Genomic DNA, 25,149 nt, shown 5'->3' with positions numbered 1-25,149 from the left:
GCGCCAGCTCCCTGAGACTTAAAGGGCCAGTGCACCAATGATTGGTGCCTGGCCCAATTAGCTTAATTGGCTTCCACCTGGTCCCTGACTATATCTAACCTCCTCCCATGCACTTCCTTGCCGGATCTTGTTGCCCTTGTGCCTAGTGAAAGCGTTTTGTGTGTTTAAAGCCTGTGTACCAGAACTTCTGCTATCTCCCCTGACTACGAACCTTGCCGCCTGCCCCCGACCTTCTGCTACGTCCGACTTTGCTTCTGCCTACTCCCTTGTACCTCGCCTATCTTCAGCAGCCAGAGAGGTGAACCGTTGCTAGTGGATACGACCTGGTCACTACCGCCGCAGCAAGACCATCCCGCTTTGCGGCGGGCTCTGGTGAAAACCTGTAGTGGCTTAGAACCGGTCCACTAGCGCGGTCCTCGCCATCCCTCTCTGGCACAGAGGATCCACTACCTGCCAGCCGGCATCGTGACACTAATGCAAGACAATGCTAGACCTCATGTGGCTGGAGTGTGTCAGCAGTTCCTACAAGAGGAAGGCATTGATGCTATGGACTGGCCCGCCTGTTCCCCAGACCTGAATCCGATTGAGCACATCTGGAACGTCTCGCTCCATCCACCACAGACTGTCCAGGAGTTGGCGGATGCTTTAGTCCAGGTCTGGGAGGACATCCCTCAGGAGACCATCCACCACCTCATCAGGATCATGCCCAGGCATTGTAGGGAGGTCATACGGGCACGTGGAGGCCACACACACTACTGAGCCTCATTGGGACTTGTATTAAGGACATTACATAAAGTTGAATCAGCCTGTAGTTTGGTTTTCCACTGTGATTCCAGACCTCCATGGGTAAGTTTGAGTACCATTGATAATTTGTGTATGATTTTGTTGTCAGCGCATTCAACTATGTAAAGACGAAAGTATTTAATAGGATTCATTCATTCATTCAGATCTAGGATGTTATCTTAGTGTTCACTTTATTTTTTTTTAGCAGTGTATATATCACTGGTGGTTTGGAGGGGGTAAGAATGTTGTGAGGGTCTTATCTTCTAATATCACTGTAACACAATATCCACCCAGGGCCAAATGAACCCTTTCAAAAAATTATCCTAAAACTTTTAATCTGATACCATAAAGGGTGGCACATGGCCTATTATTAGAATTATGTTGCTGCACACCGTATGATGTATATTAGTGGTTTATGGGCAAATTTTCACACCGGTCAGGTGTAAACAGAAGAGGGATATTTCTCAGCGCTGTCCACAAGCCATGTAGGTAAAATACTTTTGTTTAGTGCATGTAACGCGTTTCAAGGACACTCCGTCCTTTTCCTCAGATGTCTGAGGAAAAGGACGGAGTGTCCTTGAAACGCGTTACATGTACTAAATAAAAGTATTTTACCTACCTGGCTTGTGGACAGCACTGAGAAATATCCCTCTTCTGTTTACACCTGACCGGTGTGAAAATTTGCCTCTTCTGTTTCCCACGCTGTAGCCTGGGCGGGATAAGCTGCAGTCCACATCGGATCCACCATTACCTCCGAAAGGAGACTATGCTTATGAGCGTTGTGCCTCTGTGTATAGCACAACTTTATCTGGTGAGTCCTTTCTAATCAAAGGGGCCCCCCCTTTTTTACATTCGTTCTACACATTGGAGCGCTCTGTTCTCTTTCTCTCCATTAGTGGTTTATGCAATCCATTGTTGATGATGATAACCAATGACTGAGGCTGCAAACCTCGAGGTATGTGCATACAACACTTTGGAAGATTTATCAAAACCTGTGCAGAGGAAAAGTTGCCCATAGCAACCAATCAGCTTGTTTCTTTCATTTTTAACAAGGCCTCTGCAAAATTAAAGCAATCAGATTGCTTTAATTTTGCAGAGGCCTTGTTAAAAATGAAAGAAGCGAGCTGATTGGTTGCTATGGGCAACTGGTCAACTTTTCCTCTGAACAGGTTTGGATAAATCTCTCCCTAATTGTTTTAACTTCTTTAAAGACCAAGCCCATTTTGACCTTAAAGGGGTATTCCAGGTTTTTATTTTTTTTATTTTACTATGCCACAGGGGCTGTAAAGTTCGTGTAGTTCATAATATAGTGTCTGTACCTGTGTGTGATGGTTTTCTCACAATTCTTCTAGCCACATTATTATGGTAATCTCACAACATAGCCATTTAGCCCCAAGACAAGCGCAGATCCTTCCTAAGCATGTCCATTACTGACTGTCAGGTACGTACTAAAATCACTTTATGGTGGAGAACCCCTTTAAAGGGAACCAATCGTCAGATTTTACCCTATATAACGCTTGGCAAAGCATTATATAGGGTAAAATCTTTATTTTCACCATTCCCGGGGGATGCTCCTGCCCCCCAGGGATGGGGAAGATATGAAATTATAAAACTAGTCACCGCCACCGCCGTAAGTAGTCACCTGGGCGGGGAGCTCTTCTCACCAACTCCCGTTCTTCGGCCGGCAGCGACGCCCCCTCCGCTTGATTGATGGGAAGCGTCATCGCTCTGCCCCGTCTGATCAGTGAGCGGAACAATGACGCGGCCCATCAATCAAGCGGAGGGGGCGTCGCTCCCGGCCGAAGAACGGGAGTTGGTGAGAAGAGCTCCCCGCCCAGGTGACTACTTACGGCGGTGACTAGTGTATAACTTCATATCTTCACCATCCCTGGGGGCAGGAGCATCCCCCGAGGATGGTGAGGACAACAATTTTACCCTATATAACGCTTTGCCAAGCATTATATAGGGTAAAATCTGATGATTGGTTCCCTTTAAGGACCAGGCTAGGGATCGACCGATATTGATTTTTTTTTTTTTTTTTTTTATAAGTTATCGTCTATTTCTTCTCCCCCCCCCCCCCCCTGGCCCTGCAGAAGCCGCAGAAGATCAATGATTTAAAGCGGGCGCTTTAAATCAATCAATGAACTGCAGTGGCTTTTGCGGGGCCAGAGACCACCGCCGCCACCCGTTTCTCTCCCCCTGCCTGTCCTGGGGTCCTCCTGAGTCCAACCACCGCCGCTGCCCCATTGCCTCCCCCATCCCCGGTTTTATAATTACCTGCTCCCAGGGTCCGCGCTACCTCTGGCTCCGGCGTCGTCCTGAGCTGTCACTGTGCGCACTGACGGTGACGTCGCGTTGAGGACATCACTCGTCATTGCACAGCGCAGCGCACAGCAATAGCGCAGGACGCCGCAGGAGCCAGAAGTAGCACAGACCCCGGGAACAGGTAATTATTAAACTGGGGATGGGGGAGGCAATTGGGCAGCAGCGGCGGTCTCTGGCAGGAGGGGCGGGGCATTATCGGCAAGGTAATTGCCAATACTGATAACGTCCAAAATCGTGAATGTCAGCCGATAATATCGGCCAAACTGATAATCGGTCAATCCCTAGACCAGGCCAATTTTATTTTTGCATTTTCGTTTTTTTTCCTCCTAGCCTTCTAAAAATCGTAACTCTTTTTTATTTATTTTTTTATATTTTCATCCACCGCTTAGTATGAGGGCTTGTTTTTTTGCACGACCAGTTGTTCTTTGTAATGACATCACTAATGTTACCATAAAATGTATGGCGCAACCAAAAAATATTTGTAGGAAAATTAACCCCTTAAGGACCACGGGTTTTTGCACTTTCGTTTTTTCCTCCTCACCTTTTAAAAATCATAACCCTTTCAATTTTGCACCTAAAAATCCATATGATGGCTTATTTTTTGCGCCACCAATTCTACTTTGCAGTGACATCAGTCATTTTACCCAAAAATCTACGGCGAAACGGAAATAAAAAGTCATTGTGCAACAAAATTGAAGAAAAAGCGCCATTTTGTAACTTTTGGGGGCTTCCGTTTCGACGCAGTACATTTTGCGGTAAAAATGACACCTTATCTTTATTCTGTAGGTCCATACAGTTAAAATGATTTCCTACTTATATAGGTTTGATTTTGTCGTACTTCTGTAAAAAATCATAACTACATGCAGAAAAATTCATACGTTTAAAATTGTCATCTTCTGACCCCTATAACTTTTTTTTTTTTTTTTTTTCCACATATGGGGCGGTATGAGGGCTCATTTTTTACCATTTTTGTATTGATCGGACTTTATCGCTTTTGATTCATGTTTTCATTATATAAAAAGTGACCAAAAATATGTTATTTTGGACTTTGGAATTTTTTGGCACGTACACCATTGACGTGCGGTTTAATTAATGATATATTTTTATAGTTCGGACATTTACGCACGCGGCGATACCACATGTGTTTATATTTATTTTTATTTACTTTATTTAGGAAAGGGTTAAATCACATTTATTAACTTTTTTTTTTACACTTTTTTTTTTGCAGTGTTATAGGTCCCATAGGGACCTATAACACTGCACACACTGATCTTATACCCTGTTCACTGCAAAGCCATAGCTTTACAGTGATCAGGGTTATCGGCGGTCGATTGCTTAAGCCTGAATCTCAGGCTTGGAGCAATCAATCGCCGAGGGGACACGCCGGAGGCAGGTAAGAGAACCTCCGCTCGTGTCCCAGCTGATCGGGACACCGCATTTTCACTGTGGTGGTCCCGATCAGCCCCGCTGAGCAGCTGGGAAGGTTTTACTTTCGGTTTAGACTCGGCGTTCAACTTTGAATGCCGCGTCTAAAGGGTTAATAGCGCACGGCACCGCTATCGCTGCTGCGCGCTATTAGCCCCGGGTCCCGGCATCAGATACATGCCGGGACCGACCCGATATGACGCGGGGTCACCGCGTGACCCCGCGTTATATCGCGGGAGCCGGCCAAGGACTTAAATATACGTCCTTGGTCGTTAAGGGGTTAAAAAGAAACTGCAATTTGGCAAGGTTTCATTTTCACTCCGTACAATTTACGGTACAAATGACGTGTTCTTTATTCTGTGGGTCAATGCGATTAAAATGATACCCATGATTACATACTTTTCTATTATTGTTGCGCTTTAAAAAAAAAAAAAAATAGCAAACTTTTTAACCAAATAAGTACGTTTTAAATCCCTCTATTTTGATGACCTATAACTTTTTCATTTTTCCATATAACCAGCAGTATGAGGGCTCATTCTTTGCACCGTGATCTGTACTTTTTATTGATACCACATATGTGTGTGTGTAAAACTTATGAATTTTTATTTTATTTTATAAAATGTGACAAAAAAGCAGCAATTTTGGACTTTTTATTTTCTACGTTCACGTACAGGATCATTAACCATTAACATTATATTTAATAGTTACATTCACGTATGCGGCGATACCAAATATGTTAAATTATTATTTTTTACAATTTTGAGGGTAAAATGGGGAAAAAGAGACATTTTTATTGGGGGAGGGGATTTTTATTTTTATTTATTTTTATTTTTTTTACATTTTAATAGTCCCCATAAGGGACTATTTATATCAATCAGTTGATTACTAATACTGTTCAGTGCTATGCATAGGGCATAGCACTAATCAGTGTTATCGGCTATCTTCTGCTCGATCTCAGATCAGGGCAGAAGAAGCTGGGAAGGCGGCAGAGACAGGTGAGGGGACCTTCGTGCCCCCCTCTACATGTTTCAGCAGATCCCCGATGTCATCAGGAGGAATCACTTACTACTCTGGTTTCTCTTCATATTGAATAAATCATTTGCCTTTTATTAAAGATGTTCATTCACTGAGGAAACAACTTTGCACCTCTTTTGGCAGTGCCCGTTTTCCCGGGCCCTGCTGAATGCCCTGAAATATAAATTAAGAGCGGGAGATTTCTCAAAACCTGCGCAAAGGAAAAGTTGCTCATAGCAACCAATCAGATTGCTTCTTTCATTTTGAATAGGCCTTCTTAAAATGAAAGAAGCGAGCTGATTGGTTGCTATGGGCAACTGGGCAACTTTTCCTCTCAACAGGTTTTGATAAATCTCCCCCAGAGACTCTGTTTCCAGCAGAAATCGAAAGCATCGCTTGGTGCTTTACGGACTGTTTACTGTAGATTGCACTGTTGGGGCCTTATGAACTGTTAGGACGGTTTGTGGTTTGCCAGGAAACGCCTAATTATAAGCTTGGAGGGGATGTCTGTCCAGGACAGGTTTCTTCTGTCCTTATGTGATATGTTTTTTTAATGGTGCATATTTCATGCCATTTTATTGGATATTACAATAAACATTTATTTACCTTTTCATAAACTATGATTTTTATTTGTATTTTAATTGTATTTATTTGGAGGGCTGGGTATTCTCTTAGGTGTATATATTGTATTTTTTTATTAACTCTCTCCCTGAGTTTATGGCCTTGGAGACATATCGTAGGGGATCCTTTATTGGTGTATTAACCCCTTAAAGGGGTACTCTGCTGCTCAGCATTTGGAACAAACTGTTCCGAACGCTGGAGCCGGGAGCTCGTGATGTCATAGCCCAGCCCCCTCACAACTTCACAACCCGCCCCCCCTTAATACAAGTCTATGGGAGGGGGCGGGGCTATTATGTCATGAGCTTCCGAAGCCGGTTCCAGCGTTTGGAACAGTTTGTTCCAAATGCTGAGCAGTGGAGTACCCCTTTAACCCCTTAAGGACACAGCCCAAATATACCTTAAGGACCCGGCCATTTTTTGAACATCTGACCACTGTCACTTCAAGCATTAATAACTCTGGGATGCTTTTACCTTTCATTCTGATTCCGAGGCAAACCTCCAGCTGTTTCAAAACTACAACTCCCAGCATGTACTGACAGACCGTGCATGCTGGGAGTTGTACTTTTGCAACAGCTGGAGGCACACTGGTTGGAAAACCTTCAGTTAGGTTCTGTTACCAACCAGTGTGCCTCCAGCTGTTGCAAAACTATAACTCCCAGCAAGTACTAATCACCGAAGGGCATGCTGGGAGATGTAGTTATGCAACAGCTGGAGGTACCCAACTACAACTCCCAGCATGCCGAGACAGCTGTTTGCTTTCTGGGCATGCTGGGATTTGCAGTTTTGCAACATCTGGAGAGCTACAGTTTTTAGACCAGTGCACAGTGATCTCCAAACTGTGGACCTCCAGATGTTGCAAAACTACAACTCCCAGCATGCCCAGACAACAAACAGCTATGTGGGCATGCTAGGAGTTGTAGTTTTGCAAGATCTGGAGGGATAAAGCTTAGAGACCACTGTATAGTGGTCTCAAACTGCAGTCCTCCAGCTGTTGCAAAACTACATATTCCAGCATGCCCAAACAGCTCTCTGGGTATGCTGGGAGTTGTAGTTTTGCAACCTCTGGAGGGCTACAGTTTAGAGACCACAGTCTTAGACTGTAGCCCTCCAGATCAACTTACAGGCTTCCGTAGGATCCCTGGAGCCGTCCTCTTCTGACGCAGGTCACGCCGCCCGCCGATCACCGTCGCCGCAGCCTCCGGATCGGTAAGTGGACGTCGGTTCCCCGTTCTGCCCCGCCTATTGTGGGTGGGCAGGACGGGGAAAACGAAAGTTAACCCCCCCCCACCCCCGGTCTGCTATTGGTAGTCGCCTCTGACGATCAATAGTAGACCAATAGCAGGGATAGGAGGGGTGGCACCCCTGCCACCTCGCTCCTATGCCTACAGGGGGATCGTGGGTGTTTTAGACAACCGCGATCCCCCTTCTATTCCGGGTCACCATTGACCCGTATGACCCGGAATCGGCGCATATCGCAAGTGTGAATTCACTTGCGATTTGTGCCGATCGCTGACGGGGGGGGATCTGATGACCCCCCTGGGCATTTGCGCAGGTTGCCTGCTGATTGATATCAGCAGTCACCCCGGCCCAGTCCCCGCCCGGCGCGTGGCGGGGACTGAAATTCCCACGGGCGTATGGATACGCCCTGGGTCCTTAAGTACCAGGACGTCAAGGCGTATCCATACGCCCTAGGTCCTTAAGTGGTTAAAGGGGTACTCCGGTGAAAAAGTTTTTTTTTTTTTTTTTTTTTTTTAAATCAACTGGTGGCAATTTGCCACATACATAAGCGCTGTCCCATGGGACCTTCATAAAGAATTCCGATTAAAGGGGTACTCCGGTGAAAACCTTTTTTCTTTTAAATCAACTGGTGGCAGAAAGTTAAACAGATTTGTAAATTACTTCTAATAAAAAATCTTAATCCTTCCTGTATGTATTAGCTGCTGAATACTACAGCAGAAATTATTTTCTTTTTGAAACACAGAACTGTCTGCTGACCTCACCAGCACAGTACTCTCTGCTGACATCTCTGTCCATTTTAGGAACTGTCCAGAACAGCATATGTTCACTATGGGGATTTCCTTTTACCCTGGACAGTTCCTAAAAATGGACAGAGATGTCAGCAGAGAGCACTGTGCTCATGATGTCAGCAGAGAGTTCTGTGTTTCAAACGGAAAAGAATTTCCTCTGTAGTATTCGGCAGCTAATAAGTACAGGAAGGATTAAGATTTTTTTATAGAAGTAATTTACAAATCTAAAAGTAAAAAAGAAACAGTGGCACCGTTACCTTAAGCCTCCTAAGACCACGAAATGGAGACGGCATCCCGCTAGTCTGGAAATCCACCCTGGCAGCGGAGGTGCTAGGACAATAAAGACCGTAGTCACCAAATAGTAGTAAATAAAGAAAAAAGGTGTCCTGCACTCACCGCTTCAGTCCAGGTAATCCTGCTCCCATCTCGGGTCACGACTCGAACACGGAGGACATGGATATTGGAGCGCTCAGAGGCGACTGCCGGCGGTTTCACGCATAGGAATGCGCTTCATCCGGCCTCGTTAACGTCATCGCGCTGTGCGAATTATAAAGGTGCAGCTGGTGAGTCACGTGATTCCAGGTGAACTCTCACCCCGTGTTACGTTAAGAAGTAAACGAAACAAAAACCACATAAGGAAGCAAAAAGCAAGTTAGGTAAGTACATCAATACTAATAAACCTAAAACTGCCCTGAAGAAAGAGAAACTTATTAAAAGGGGAAAAGTCTAATTTATCATTTAACCCTAACGGCCCCTGCGCGTCAAGGCGCAATATCCATCGCGCCTCAGCACGCAGGGGTAAGAGTTCACCTGGAATCATGTGACTCACCAGCTGCACCTTTATAATTCGCACAGCGCGATGACGTTAACGAGGCCGGATGAAGCGCATTCCTATGCGTGAAACCGCCGGCAGTCGCCTCTGAGCGCTCTACTATCCATGTCCTCCGTGTTCGAGTCGTGACCCGAGATGGGAGCAGGATTACCTGGACTGAAGCGGTGAGTGCAGGACACCTTTTTTCTTTATTTACTACTAATTTACAAATCTGTTTAACTTTCTGGCAACAGTTGATTTAAAAAAAAAAAAAAGCTTTTCACTTAAGGACCAAGGACATACCAGTACGTCCTGAGTCCTTTCCCTTTCTATAACGCGGGGCCACGATAGCGGGTCGGGTCCGGCCGTGGCTAATAGCATGCGGCAGTGATCGCGGTGCCGCGCGCTATTAACCCTTTAGACGCGGCGTTCAAAGGGTCCCCGCGTTATAGACAGGGACCGGATTTAGGACGTACTCATACGTCCTAAGTCCTTAAGGAGTTAAGGACCAGGCCAATTTTATTTTTGTTTTTTCCTTCTTACCTTCTAAAAATCAAAACTCTTTTATAATTCCATTCACAGACTCTTGAGGGTTGCTTTTTGTGTCATCAATTTTACTTTTTAATGACATCACTCATTTTACCATAAAGGCGCAAACAAAAAAAATAATTTTTTTATGTGGGGAAATTGAAAACAGCAATTTATGAAATTTTGGAAGGTTTTGTTTTCACCCTGTACACTTAATGGTAAAAATCACATGTTTTCTTTATTCTGTGGGTCAATACAATTAAAATGATACCCATGTTATATGCCTTTCTATTATTGTACCGCCTTAAAAAAAAATCTCAAACTAGTTTAACAAAATTAGTATGTCTAACATTGCCCTATTTTGACCACCTATAACTTGCTAATTTTTGCACCGTGATCTGTAGTTTTTATTGTTACCACTTTTGCTTATATTTTACATTTTAATCACTTTTTATTAAAAAAAAAATTGGAATAAAATGTGATAAAGCTGCAATTTTTGGGGGAAAAAGGAACGATTTAAATTTTTATTGGTGGAGGGGATTTTTCTAATTTATTTAAATTTTTTTACAATTTTAAACTTTTTTTTTTTTTGTTGCACTTTTTATGTCCCCATAGGGGACTATTTATAGCAATCAGTTGATTGCTAATACTGTTTAGTGCATAGCAGACCAGAGTAGAAGACCCCCAGGAGGCGGCCAGAGGCAGGTGAGGGGAACTCCGGCCGCCATGCTGGATGATCGGATCCCTGCGGCAGCGCTGCAGGCAATCCGATCATCCATTTTAAGTGCGGCAGATGCCGTTATCTGTATTGATCATGGCATCTGAGGGGTTAATGGCGGACATCAGCGTGAGCGCTGATGTTTGACATTACCGGCGGGTCCCTGGCTGCTGATAGCAGCTGGGACCTGCCGTGCATGATGCAAGCATCAGTCTGGTGCTCGCGGTCAACACGGAGCGTAAATGTACATCATAGTGCACTAAGTACCACAGCACCATGACTTACATTTACGTCCATTTACGTTAAGGGATTAAAGAGACACATGCCAGATTTAAAAGATTGGACCCGGTCATTAAGGTAAAAACAGGTGGCGTCCTTAAGGGGTTAAAAATCCTTTCCTTCCCCCTCTTGTGTGTCTTTTGTCTTTCAATAAAGCTTTGAGCCTGTTATCTCTGCTCCCTGTTTTCCCAACCCTCTTCTCCTATCTCAGTCCACTATGCTTTGTTGTTTGATATTGTGCATACTGTTGTTTTTTAAGGGGTTACTCCGCTCCCCAGCGTCCGGAACATTGAGTCCCGAATGCTGGGTGCAGGCTTTCGTGTTGACGCCTACCCCCTCGTGACATCACGTCCCGTCCCGTCAATGCAAGTCTCTGGGAGAGGGCGGGACTGACTCTAGCACTGGGCAGGCGCACTGAGGAGGCAGGCAGCGGAAGAGAGCGCTTGCCAGGATAACACGCTGCGGCGCGCACGGGGGTCCCAGCGCTGACGTACAGGGGATAGGCGTGTTGGCGGCGGGGCACAGCGAACCTTGTGCCACGCCTATCCGCTTGTGTGCGGCTGCTATCAAAAACTTGTTTTGGGGTGATAAAAGCAGAGAGAACTAAGGTAAAAACACTACTGTAGAAACAATCTGCACACAGTACAAAGGCTGTGTGTAGGTTATATAGCCCCAATTTCATGACAGTGTCGCTTTAAACAATATTTTTATAGGTATGCAGGAATGTTAGTGTAGCATGTAGCATAATGTATATGTATGGTGAAAATATTATTTATTGTATATGTGATAAGATTAATTGTAAATAAACTTATCTGCAATAAGAAAAAGCCTTTTACTAAAGATTTTCATGGAAAGGAACAATTATAAGTTTCCAGTTGGGCTTCCTATTACTGGCTAAAAGTAGATTGAGTCTTTCTCGCAGTATTCCGAGATCAGAAGTATCACCGCTTTGGGAACAGACCGTCAAGTGTTTGACTGTCAAGGATGTGATCATCCGCTGCCCTGACGGCCTCTTTTCAGCGGGAGTAGCGGGGAAAAAAGATGGCACAAGCATTTTTTCTCCTGATTTTCTCCCCAGCGGCCGTTACATTACCGTTTAATAGTAATAGTGTGTAAGAGGCCTAAAAAGGAGATGGAGTTGCTAAATCACTTAGATCCGGCAGGACCGTGGACGTTATAACAGAAGAGAAGAATGTTTGCCCCTGCCTGAACCTCTACCATACCTATATAAAATATTAGTCCTAAGAATATAATATGATAATTTCTGTGATTATTTAGTACTTTCTATAATCATTCTGTTTTTCACTATGAATGGGAAGCCCAGCTTTCGCCGGACATCAAAAAATTATTTGTAACTCATAATTGTTCCTCTCCACGGAAATCTTTAGTAAAAGGCGAAAGATTTATTCGATATGAAGAGAAACCTGAGTGTATATATTGTACAGGGCCCTTAGACACTAGCCGGGATCTCTGCCCCGATCATAGCACACAGGGAGAGGATGGACTCCATGTCTGTATTGTTTATATATATATATATATATATATATATATATATATATTTATTACATTCTACATCTTCCAGATACAATGTGTCTGATCATAATAAACATTACAACAAAAAGGAACATTAATATGAAATAAAGAGTTACAACTATAAAGTTGCAAGACATGTCTGGTGCATCCTGGGTAAATATGCAAATCAGAGCAGCAGGACGTCACACAGGCTACAGGTGTTGAAGAGGAGCAACCCTCCTTCCCCTCCTCCAGTGTCTGACTTTCAATAAAGCTTCAGGCCATTGATTGCCGATCGATGTGCTGCATACCTTTCTGTTTAACATGTACCTTTTACACACTTAAAAAGGAGAAAAACGTATATACAGACTTGTGCTAAAAACAGATGTTGCTGTATGCCAACCAGCATTATCCATTGACTTATAAGTTGCAATCTGCTTTTTATTAGAATGTTGTTGTTTTTTTTTTTTTTTTTTGGCCTTAAGCAATAATATAGTTGACTAAGTTTTTGTATACAGCAAAATGAAACACAAGACTCAAAACTAGACACAAATGTTTGTGGCAACAGAGAGCCCGATGTCAGCACTTTCTGCAACCACTCTACTCCCTAGATCTGTAAGTGCCTATAAAGCAAGCATAGGAGCTGCCCTTGCTTCATAGTCTGTGAGGTAGAGCCAGGCTGTACTGTTTAACCCTTTAAGGACTGAGCGTTTTTCCGTTTTTGCAATTTAGTTTTTTTCCTCCTCCCTTATGAGGGCTTTTTTTTTTTTTTTTTTTTTTTTTTTGCGCCACTACTTCTACTTTGTAATGACATCAGTAATTTTACCCCAAAATCTATGGTGAAACGAAAAAAAAAAAATCATTGTAGGACAAAATGTAAGAAAAAACGCCATTTTGTAAATTTTGGGGGCTTCTGTTTCTACACAGTAAATTTTTCGGTAGAAATGACACTATCTTTATTCTGTAGGTCCATATAGTTAAATTGACACCCTACCTATATAGGTTTGATTTTGTTGAAAAAATCATAACTACATGCTGTATGAGGGCTCATATTTTGTGCCATAATCTGAAGTTTTTATCAGTACTATTTTTTCCAAAACTACATGCATGAAAATAAATACATTTAAAACTGTCCTCTTCTGACCTCTATAACTTTTTAATTTTTTCGTGTACGGGGCTGTATGAGGGCTCATATTTTGTGCCATGATCAGAAGTTTTATCAGTACTATTTTTGTTTTGATTGGAATTTTTGATCGCTTTTTATAAAAAAAATTTTTTATAGTATAAAAAGTTACCAAAACTACGCTATTTTGGGCTATGGATTTTTTTTTTGCACATATGCCATTGACCGTGCGGTTTAATATATTTATATTGTTTGGATATTTACGCACGCGGCGACACCACATATATTTGTTTTTATTATGTTTATAAATTTTTTATATGGAATTTGGGAAAAGGGGTCGATTTTAAACTTTTAATAAGGAAGGGGTTCATGTGTGTGTTCCACTTTTATGTGTTTGTTTCCACTTTTAGTCCCCTTAGTGGACTTTTTAGGAGGAATCATTAGATTCCTCATACAGATCAATGTGGTTCCATAAAACCACATTGATCTGTGAGCTCTGCGCTTGATTGATAAAGCCTGGTCCTACTAGGCTTTATCATTCTCAGAACAGAGGCGACAGGAACCTGGAAGTAGAGGTAAGCCCTCAGGCTACCTCAGCAGTGGTATGATCTGTGCCATGATCTGTAGTTTTTTATAGTACCACTTTCTCTATCGGCCCCATTGGGGGACACAGACCGTGGGTGTATCCTGCTGTCTCTAGGAGGTGTGACACTATGGTAATAAAAAAAAGTCAGCTCCTCCCAGCAGGATATACCCGCCTTCAGGCTCTGAGCTAGTCAGTTTCAGCTTAGTGTCTGAAGGAGGTGGACATGGGCTGGATTCTCCAGTCCAGGTCTTCTGTTTTTTACTTTCCTAGTATAGGGACGTGTTCGTTTTTTATTCCCTTTCTTTTCCGTTTTCAGGTGGGGACTCAGGAACTGCGGTTCACTGTTTCCCCATTGCGAGTAAGGGGGCACAGACATTGCGTATATGCGCTGTTAACCCCTGCCAACGGTCAGCGTCTGGGTGGTACCTCATGGGTCCCCCTTTTTTCTCTGTTCGCCTCGCTCGCGCATAGCAGCCAGGCGTGATGCAGGGACAACAAAGCTGACTGAAGACTCCATTAGGTAAGTTCTTCTGACTGAGGTAAGTACTTTCCCCTTTTTCCCATAGGTATGGACTCGCAACCTCTGGAGACCCCCTGTTTTGGCCCACATTCAGTGTATGGGGCTTGATTTTACAGGGGCTGCACTTATGCTGGGGGAGCAGCGACACCTGAGGGTGCATATTTTTATAAGGCACTTTACTCTTGGGGGGCATGTGGTATGGGGCTCTTTAATATATGTGTGTGTGTGTTAGTGCAGCTACTCAGCGCCTTATATGTGGCTTTCAGCCGCGGCGCTGCTTCGGGTCGGGCGCTTTCAGCGCTGGCTTCCTTCTTATGCTTGCAGTGCCTTATACGCGGCTGCAAGCCGCGGCGCTGTTACGAGACGGGCGCTTATGCGCTGGCTTACCTTCACTTTCGCCGGCAGCCTCTGCCGGCGTTCTGGCCATGACAGTTCTTCTTCGGACGGTCTGGGGCTCCGCCCACTGGCCTGGGAGCTCTCAGAGGCGCGAAGCAGCGTCCTATCAGCGCTGTGGGGCGATTTTCTTGGGTAGGAGTCGGTTACTGTGTGCCTTGCTCAGGCACGCCCCTCCCTCCCTATTGGCTGGCTTGTTCGGTCTCTCTGGCTGCACGGAGCTAGTTCTCCTCACTGCAGCTTACAGGGGACACAGATCTGGGTGAGAAAGTGCCTGTCTTCTTTTTTACCCCATTATGTCCATACCCAGGGCTGTTCCTCCCTCTAATCAGAAACCTGGGAGTTCAGTGACTTACTATACCTGTAAGCATTGTCACTCCAAGATGCCTGGCTCTGCTGAGCCCGCTTGCTCTGCCTGCTCCGCTGTTCCCCCAGACCCCCTTATGCCCCTTCAGTCCGGTGGGTTCAGCCGCTCCTCCGGCTTGGGTTTCTTCCCTGACCCAGTATATGGCTGACTTGACCCAAGTCTCCCGTTCGGTGGCTGAGGCCTCCCGGGAAATGGTGTCCGCCTTGAAGGGGTCTTCCCGGCGCAGGACCTCTGTGAGGGCCCGTTCTTCGTCTCCTCGTACTTCACGCTCTCACAAGCGTGCTAGGGGTGCCTCGTCTGACTCTTCCATTGAGTCTTCGGATAGACATGAGCGTTCCCCTCACGGGTCCCGCCCCCCTATCATCTGGGCACAAATGCCGCTCCTCCAGAGGATGTACTCGGAGTCGCCGCTCTGCCATGCCAGAGCCGCGTACCCGGTCTGGATCACCCCCCTCCAGGACTGCCTCTACTCACTCACATTCCCCTGGTGAATTAGTGGACGAGGCTTCTGAACTGGCATCTGACCCAGAGGACTGCTCGGACTCAATTGCTACGGTGAAATCATTGGTGACAGCCATAAGAGACACCTTTCACTTGGAGGACCCAGGATCTTCGGATGTCAATCCAGGAGTATCCTTTCATCGTACTAAGCCAGCACCTCAAAGGTTCAGCTCTCACGCTGACTTTAACGACATTCTGGAATCCGCACGGAAACATCCAGACAAGAGATTCCCGGGAGTCAAGACAATTCAAGAGCGTTATCCATTTGATAAGGACTTTGTCGCTAAGGTGACTTCCCCTCCCTCAGTGGATCCACCAATCTCCCGGATCTCAAAGGCGACTACACTGCCTCTGGCAGATGCCGCTGCCTTCAAGGATCCCGCAGACAAGAAGGTGGAATCTTTAGCGAAGTTCGCTTCTGAAGCAGCTGGCTCTTCTCTTCTTCCCATCTTTGCCTCGACATGGGTCTCCAAGGCCCTGTCGGAGTGGTGCCAACAGCTCCATCAGGATATCTTAGCGGGATTCCCCCCCAGAGGACCTATCTGCTTTAGCTCTCGATGCGCCAAGGCTGGGGACTTTCTATGCGCAGCTTCCATGCAGTCAGCCCGTTGTTCTGCCTTTGCTGTGGGTCACCTAGCAGCCCTCCGCCACTCTATGTGGCTTAAAGCTTGGAATGCGGATGCCGCTTCCAAAAGGTCTCTCACTGAGCTTCCCTTTACAGGCGGCCGTCTTTTTGGCAAACGCCTTGATGAGATTATCTCTGAGGCAACGAGAGGTAAGAGTTCCTTGTTACCTCAAAATAAGGCTCACCCTACTTCCCAAAGGAAGTTCTTTTCCTTTCGGACCTCTGGCCCCAGTAAGGGGTCTGGACAGGCGCCCTCGCGGGACAAGAAGGCTCCCTCGTTCCCGGCACGCCCGTCTTGGAAGTCGGACTCCAACCGCTCTGGCCGTTTTGCGGCCAAATCAGCTAACCGCAAACCCACTTCTGCATGAAGTGGGGCCTCCACCCGCGGTTTCTTTGCGGGTTTGAGGTCGTCTCTTGTTTTTCCGAGACATCTGGACCTCACACATTCAGGACTCTTGGGTCAGGGACGTGGTGTCCAACAGTTACCTCCCTTCCGAGGGATTGCTTTTTTCGATCCCGGGCCCCCCGGTCTCCTCCCCTGGCGAAGCAATTCCGTGCGGCTCTCCAGTCTCTGCTTCTCCAGGGGGGGGTGATCATCCCTGTCCCTCCAGGGGAACGTTTTCGGGGTTTCTATTCAAATCTCTTTGTGGTCCCCAAGAAGGATGGTTCTGTACGACCAATCCTAGACCTCAAGCGTCTCAACCATTATCTTCTCATCCGCCACTTCCAGATGGAATCTCTCCGCTCTGTGGTGGCATTCCTGGAACAGGGGGAGTTCCTTTCATCGGGGGACATCAAAGATGCCTACCTCCATGTGCGAATATTTCCGGGCCATCATCGGTACCTCCGTTTTTCGGTTCCGGAGGGGCACTTTCAATTTGTTGCCCTCCCCTTCGGTCTAGCCACGGCTCCTCGGGTCTTTACAAAGATCCTTGCGCCAGTGATGGGCCTGTTACGGTCCAAGGGGATCTGGACAACCTTCTCATCAAGGCTCCAAGACGTCACTCTCCACACTCTGACTCGCTTCGGGTGACTGGTCAACCGGGACAAGTCAGTCCTCCGGCCTACTCAATCTCTAACCTTTCTGGGGCTTCGATTCGACACGGCCTCTGCCCGAATTTGTCTTTCGCCGGACAAGCGTCTGGCGCTCCGGGAGGGGGTCCGCTCCCTGCGGACTCAGGTATCATCTCCATCCGCACTTGTATGGTAGTCCTGGGTCGGATGGTGGCAACTATGGAGGCCGTACCCTTTGCCCAGTTTCATTACCGCCCCCTCCAACTGGCGATTCTCTCTCGATGGAACAGATCTCCTCTGTCCCTTGATCGTAAGATTGTTCTCCCTCTCAGGGCCCGTCAGTCTCTGCTCTGGTGGCTCCGCTCCCCCTTCTTCTTCAAGGGCGGGCGTTTCTTCCCCTTCATTGGCAGGTTGTTACGACGGATGCCAGCCTTTCGGGCTGGGGCGGCGTGTTCAGGGATTGGACGGTTCAGGGACTCTGGTCTCCCCAGGAGACCCTTCTTCCGATAAACATATTGGAATTACGGGCGATTCTTCTTTGTCTTCTTCATTGGGAGCCCCGTCTTCAGTCCCGTCCTGTCTGTGTTCAGTCGGACAATGCCACGGCCGTGGAGTATATAAATCGACAGGGTGGCACTCGCAGCTCGGCAGCCATGGCAGAGGTAACCAAAATTCTCTCCTGGGCGGAGAGCAAGGTTCCGGCCATTTCGGCGATCCACATTCCGGGAGTGCTCAACTGGGAAGCGGACTTCCTCAGTCGGTCCTCACCCGACCCCGGCGAGTGGTCTCTTCATCCGGAGGTCTTCACGCAGCTCTGCGACCTCTGGGGCAGTCTGGACGTGGACTTCTTTGCGTCCCGGCACAATCGGAAAATCCTTACGTTTGTGTCCAAGTCCCGGGACCCTCAGGCCTTGGCCGTGGACGCCCTAGTGATTCCTTGGGCGGGGTTCGCCCTACCTTATCTGTTCCCTCCTCTTCCACTCCTTCCCAGGGTGCTGAGGAAGCTCAAGGCAGAGGACGTCCCCGCCATTCTGGTAGCTCCAGATTGGCCCCCGAAGGTTGTGGTACGCCGACGTAGTCAGGCTCCTGGACGACGCTCCTCTGCACCTTCCGCTCCGCCTTGATCTTCTCTCTCAGGGTCCTCTTTGCCACCCCAATTTACAGTCGCTGCATTTGACGGCGTGGCGGTTGAGACCGCGGTTTTGAGCGCCCACGGGTTCTCTTCCCAAGTCATTCGCACCATGCTCAAGGCTCGTAAGCCCTCCTCCGCAAGAATTTACCACCGTACTTGACGGTCTTATTTTCGTTGGTGTGAAGCTCAGGACTTCTCCCCGGTGACCTTCTCTGTTCCCCATCTTCTCTCCTTTTTGCAGTCGGGGTTGGAAATGGGGTTGTCTCTCAGTTCCCTTTAAAGGTCAGGTTTCGGCCCTTGCTGTTCTTTTCCAGCGGCCCCTGGCTTCTAATCCTCATGTCCGGACCTTCCTGCAAGGAGTGGCGCACGCTGTTCCTCATCGGTCACCCTCTCCTCCTTGGGACTTGAATTTGGTTCTGAGTGCCCTCCAGGGTGCACCCTTTGAGCCCCTTAGAGAGGTGTCTCTCCACCTCCTTTCTTGGAAAGTGGCGTTTCTTGTGGCTAGCAGCTCTTTCCTGCCGTTCTCCGTTTCTGGTGATCCACCAGGACAAGGTCGTTTTCCAGCCAGACCCTTCCTTTTTACCTAAGGTGGTCTCGGCCTTTCATCTCAATGAGGACATTGTCCTCCCGTCCTTATGCCCGGCTCCTTCTCATCCTAAGGAACGCTTACTACACAACCTGGATGTAGTTCGGGCTGTTCGGTCTTATCTCTCCATCACTTCTTGGTTTCGTTAGTGGGATTCCTTTTTCGTCCTTACTGAAGGTCGTTGCAAGGGACAACCTGCTTCCAAGGCCACCATTTCTCGGTGGATTCGGTCCGCCATTTCGGAAGCCTATCGCTGTAAGGGGAAGATTCCTCTTTTCATGGTTGTGGCTCATTCCACACGTTCTGTTGGGGCATCCTGGGCTCTCCAGAATAGAGCCTCGGCCTTGCAGATTTACAAAGCGGCTACCTGGTTGTCTTTGCACACTTTCTCGAGGTTTTACCGGGTTCATACTTTCGCATCGGCTGATGCTAGTCTGGGGCGTAAAGTGTTGCAGGCGGCAGTGGATCGGCCGTCTGCCTGATTAGTTATCTGCCAAAGGGACGGCTTTGGTACGTTCCACGGTCTGTGTCCCCCAGTGGAGCCGATAGAGAAAAGGCGATTTTTTTAACACTTACCGTAAAATCTCTTTCTCGAAGGATCCATTAGGGGACACAGCTCCCGCCCTATTTGGGTTTTTCCTTTTGGTTCTCTGTCCGAGGGTGTGTTCAGTTATGTTTTTTTCTTCTGGTTCTCGGACAGTTTTGGGTTTTTCCTTGACCTATTGGTCTCCTCCTATTGCTCTGGGACTTAAACTGACTAGCTCAGAGCCTGAAGGCGGGTATATCCTGCTGGGAGGAGCTGGTGTCACACCTCCTAGAGACAGCAGGATACACCCACAGTCTGTGTCCCCCAATGGATCCTTCGAGAAAGATTTTACGGTAAGTGTTAAAAATCTCTTTTTTGCGTAAATGTGACTTTTTGATAGTTTTTTATTTAATATTTTTTGCAGTTTGATGTGACAAAAAACCTGACATTTTTGACTTTTTACTGTTTTCTATGTTTATGCTGTAGGGGATCATTAACATTTATAGTTCGGACATTTACGCACACGACGATACCAAATATGTTTATTATTTATCGTTTTTTATGCTTTTTAAAAACTTAATTTTTGCATTTATTTTAAAACTTTTTTGGCCCCCATAGGGGACTAATTATAGCAATCCTTAGATTGCTAATACTGTTTAGTGCTATGCATATGGCATAGCGCTGATCAGTATTATCGGCGATCTTCTGCTCTGGTCTGCTGGAAGGCAGATCAGCGCAGTAGACACCGAGAGATGGACGGAGGCAGGTGAGGGGACCACCGTCCACCATCTTGGCTAATCTAATCCGCAATCTAATCTGCAAGAGTGACGCTCGCAACATAGCTGCAAATGTATGGCGCTGTGCGCGAAGTATAGCTATGCAGCACTGTACATTTCCGGCGCGTGTCCTTTAAGGTGTTAATTTATATTAGGGGAGGGGCTTGTTTATATAAGTTGTATTAATTTTTTTTTTTATTATTTTGTTTACACTTTACACCCATAGGACATTTACATGCAGTATTCAGATTGGTAACACTGAACAATGCTGAGCTTTTGTATAGCATTACTCAGTGTTATTGATGATCTGCTGAGAGCGCCTTGTTCTTTAGATCGGAGCCGGGACTTGTACAGAGCAGATGAGAGGACCTTCAGCGGGTAAACAAACCAAACGGTCCCGCACATACATGATGCAGTGGTGATGATTGGTTAGGGGGACTTTCGTGGCATTTGATCATGATTGCTATTAATCACGGGGGGATGTAAAATGTAATGTGTGGGCATCAATGGGGGGATAGACATTTAAGGAGAACTCCAGAATATAAAAATTGTCCCCCATACTGCCGGCAGAAAAAAAATAAAGATGTACATACCTTCCTTCGCTCCCCCCGGGGCCTCCGTTAAACGCTCCGGCCTCCGCCGCGATCCTCTTGCTGGTTGCTGGTGGTCGGCGAGTCATACTGCACTCAGCCAATCACCGGCCGCAGTGAAGACCCGACTCGGCCGGCGATAGGCTGAGCGGCAGTGTGAGAACACTCCTTTTTTTATTCTGGAGTTCTCCTCTTAAATGTGGGGGATGAACATGACACAGGGAAATTAGATGTGATAGAAATAACAATATTTACCTTCATAATATGACATTTACCCAATTCGTGCAGTCCTAATTTAGATCTGTAAATAGATGTTGTATTGTTTATATTGTATGCCTACATTATGATTATTGTTTCAGGATTTGAAGTCCATCTCCTGTCAATCTGCAAAACATAAATCGTAATAAGGTAAACATACTCTGTTATAAATGAATATTCACAGTTGTAGACATAATAGAATGATTTGTAGTAATTGATTGTATAATGGTAAATTATGTACTTTCATAATGTAAGTTTAGACAGTTTTTTCTTGCATACTTTAGGCTAAAACTATGTGCGCATACAGCAATTATTTTCTATTTTAAGCAAGTCTTGTCGGATGAGGGCAGTTTATATTCATTTTGGTGCACTTTGGAACACTGTGCATTGTAAATGTGTATTATTTACCATGCTTTACAATTCTGGTGCATTTTAACTCCTTAACTACGAAGGACTTATATTTACATCCTCCGCCGGCTGCCGTGATATGCCGCGGGGTCACGTCATATCGGGTCGGTCCCGGCGGCCGGGACCCGCGGCTAATACAGGACATCACCGATCGCGGTGATGCCCTGTATTAACCCTTCAGACGCGGCGATCAAAGCTGACTGCCGCGTCTGAAGCGAAAGTGAAAGTTTCCCGGCTGCTCAGTCGGGCAGTTCGGGACCGCCGCGGTGAAATCGCGGCATCCCGAACAGCTTACAGGACACTAGGAGGGACCCTACCTGCCTCCTCGGTGTTTGATCGGCGAATGACTGCTCCGTGCCTGAGAACACTGATCACAGGCGTGTTAATACACGCCAGTGATCTGTGTAAAAGATCAGTGTGTGCAGTGTTATAGCCCCCTATGGGACCTATAATACTGCAAAAAAAAGTTAAATAAAAAGTGTTAATAAAGATCATTTAACCCCTTCCCTGATAAAAGTTTGAATCACCCCCCTTTTCCCATTAAAAAAATAAAACAGTGTAAATAAAAATAAACATATGTGGTATTGCCGCGTGCGTAAATGTCCGAACTATGAACTATAAAAATATATTGTTAATTAAACCGCACGGTCAATGGCATACACGTTAAAAAATTCCAAAAAAGCTTATTTTTGATCACTTTTTATACCATTAAAAAAATGAATAAAAAGTGATCAAAAAGTCAGATCAAAACAAAAATGGTACTGATAAAAACTTCAGATCATGGCGCTAAAAATGAGCCCTCATATCGCTCTGTACGTGGAAAAATAAAATAAAAGCAAAAGTTATAGGAGTCAGAAGAGGACATTTTTAAACATATAAATTTTCCTGCATGTAGTTATGATTTTTTCCAGAAGTCCGACAAAACTAAACCTGTATAGAATGCGGGAGTGCTCACTTTGGGGCATGTTTACCGTGACAATGTGCTCTGTTCATTTGATCAGTTGCAATCCAGCCATGCTCTTCCCAGAAACAGCTTTTTTAAATACCTCCAGCTCCGACACGCCCTGAACGCCCAGTTCCCAGTGGGGAGCCCACCGATCTCAGCGTTTCCCCTTATTGGGGTCCTGAAGTCGCAGGGACCTAGGGGGCTGGTGTCCATCCTGTACACGCACCTTATCCAGGCCAAGAACTCCCGCACCCGAGTACCGGCGGTCCGGCATTGGGAATCTCATATCCCTAATTTGACTAAGGATGATTGGGAGGACATTTTTTCCTCCCACATGTTAGTGTCCCCGGCAGCGAATAATAAATTGATCCAATTGAACATTATCCACTATAGTTATATTACCCCTCTAAGGCTCCATAGAATGGGTCGTTCAGACTCCGATGCTTGTCATCGTTGTAGTGCTGCCAGGGCGGACTTTTGGCATTTGATATGGGCCTGCCTCTATATAGCATCTTTTTGGCGCGAAGTGCTTACTTTTTTGGCTACTTTGGCTCAACCTTCCCTATCTCTTGATCCTTTGATCTGCCTCTTTGGTATATTGGATGAGGAGATATGGACGCATCACGTACGTACGTTTTTGCAGGAAACTTTGTTCTTGGCCAGGAAGGCTATTGCCCTTAAATGGATGGACCCCTGCTCTCCTACCTTGACTCAATGGAAGGCTCTGGTCAATGCTACATTGCCTTTCTCACACATAGTGTACAAGAATAGGAAGTGCCCGGGTAAATTTTATTCTGTGTGGGGTGGTTGGTGCTCCTCTCCCTTGACCCAATGCTCGTACTCTGTGACTTCTTCTGGGACTATGTAAGACCCTTTGATGTTATGCGTGCTGTCTGTTGTCTCTGCTAACCTTTGTTTCTCTCTCTGTGTACGTTTGTCGGTTCTTTCTCTCTTACTTGGATGCGTGGGTTACCTTTCGGGGTTACTTATCATGGTCTATTTGAATGTTTCCCTAACAGATGATAGTATTGGCCCACCTCGCGGGATGGTATACTATTGCTAATTTTGGCGACTGTTCGCCTTTTTTTTTTTCTTTTAAGTTAATTCTACCTCAGTTGGGTGGTGTTTTATGCCTTCGCTGTGTACAATGTGATGTAACATGGTGTATCCTGTCGCTCGCATTCTGTATATTTGTGCATGGTCTCATGACCCTTTATCTCTGTACTGTAGATGTGCTTTGTGTTCACTTTAATGGGCCTGTGGTCTAACGTTGTTTACTTTTCAATAAAACGAATAAAAAAAAAAAAAACTAAACCTGTATAAGTAGGGGATCATTTTAACCGTATGGACCTACAGAATAATGATAAGGTATCATTTTTACCGAAAAATGCACTGCGTAGAAACGGAAGCCCCCAAAAGTTACAAAATGGCGTTTTTTTTCTTCAATTTTGTCGCACAATGATCTTTTTTTTCCGTTTCGCTGTGGATTTTTGGGTAAAATTACTGATGTCACTGCAAAGTAGAATTGGTGACTCAAAAAATAAGCCATAATATGGATTTTTAGGTGGAACATTTAAAGGGTTATGATTTTTAAAAGGTAAGGAGGAAAAAACGAAAATGCAAAAACTGAAAAACCCTGCGTCCTTAAGGGGTTAAGCCAGAATTTTGGTGCAACAGCCTTAATAAATATGTTTTTAGTTTCTATTATTAAGGAACAATTGTGTGCAACATTTTCTGCTTTACTTTTACTTCTACCTTCACCAAGTACCGTATTTATCGGCATATAACACGCACTTTTAAAACTTAAATTTAAGGCAAAAAGTCTGCCTGCGTGTTATACGCCGATAAATCTTCTGGTCACTGATTTAAAGCGGCCGCAGCAGCGTCTGCTTGTTAAGTATTAACAGCACGGCCGCGGCCACTTTACATCAGTGACCAGCGGCGTCTGCTCCCCGCTCTGTCACTTGTTTTCTCCCGCACTATCCACAGGTACTGGTGTGGTGGATAGTGCGGGAGACACTGATTAAAATGAGCCCTACCTTGTCCGGATCTGCCCTACCTTTTAATCAGCGTCTCCCGCACTATCCACCAGTACCTGTGTATAGTGCGGGAGAATCTCCCCCCTCCCTCATCATTCCCCCTTTTCCTGCTATTTATAGTTTTGTTTATTTTCCTTACCTGTCTGCGCTTCGGCAGGTCAGGCGGAGGGTCTTGCGGGGTCAGTGAAGCAGATGAGTTACGTCCTCTGCCGGCTTCTCTGTGCGGCATCACTGACGTCACTTTTCATTTCCTGTAGTTGCCGCCGAAAAGTGACATCCCTGATGCGGCACAGAGAAGCCGGGAGAGGACGTATCTCATCTGCTTCACTGACCCCGCAGCCCGCAAGACAGCCGAAGCGCAGACAAGTAAGGAAAGGGGAAGAGTGGTCTTCAACCTGCGGACCTCCAGATGTTGCAAAACTACAACTCCCAGCATGCCCGGACAGCAATTGGCTGTCCGGGCATGCTGGGAGTTATAGTTTTGCAACATCTGGAGGTCCGCAGGTTGAAGACCACCGGATGCCATAGGAGGAACATGATGAGACAGGGAAATGATGAGGGGGGGAATGATGGGGGGATGAGACGGGAAAATGATGAGGGGGGGGGAATGATAAGGGACATGATGAGACAGGGTGGGGGGATGATGAGACAGGGTGGGGGGATGATGAGGGGGGAATGATGAGGGACATGATGAGACAGGGTGGGGGGGATAATGA

The 25,149-nt window shown here is 46.1% G+C and overlaps 1 long non-coding RNA gene and 1 other non-coding gene across 3 annotated transcripts in view; one reads left to right on the top strand and one right to left on the bottom strand.

The window, feature by feature from the left end:
* LOC130283485 (uncharacterized) overlaps positions 1 to 25,149 on the top strand; it is a 131,231-nt gene that overhangs the window by 7,924 nt on the left and 98,158 nt on the right. Inside the window, exon 3 of one of the 2 annotated variants that reach the window (XR_008846715.1) lies at positions 21,142 to 21,190. The exons of the other annotated variant lie outside the window; for it this stretch is intronic. This is a non-coding gene — a long non-coding RNA (uncharacterized LOC130283485). The remainder of the gene's footprint in view (positions 1 to 21,141; positions 21,191 to 25,149) is intronic. 2 annotated transcript variants of the gene reach the window in all.
* Positions 11,849 to 11,963, bottom strand: LOC130283648 (U5 spliceosomal RNA). The gene has a single exon (XR_008846769.1). It is a non-coding gene; the product is annotated as a U5 spliceosomal RNA (small nuclear RNA).

The sequence above is a fragment of the Hyla sarda genome, chromosome 7, assembly GCF_029499605.1.
Source record: "Hyla sarda isolate aHylSar1 chromosome 7, aHylSar1.hap1, whole genome shotgun sequence".
Lineage (NCBI taxonomy): Eukaryota > Metazoa > Chordata > Amphibia > Anura > Hylidae > Hyla > Hyla sarda.
Note: the sequence above shows the minus strand (reverse complement) of the source record. Positions and strands in the feature narration are given on the sequence as shown.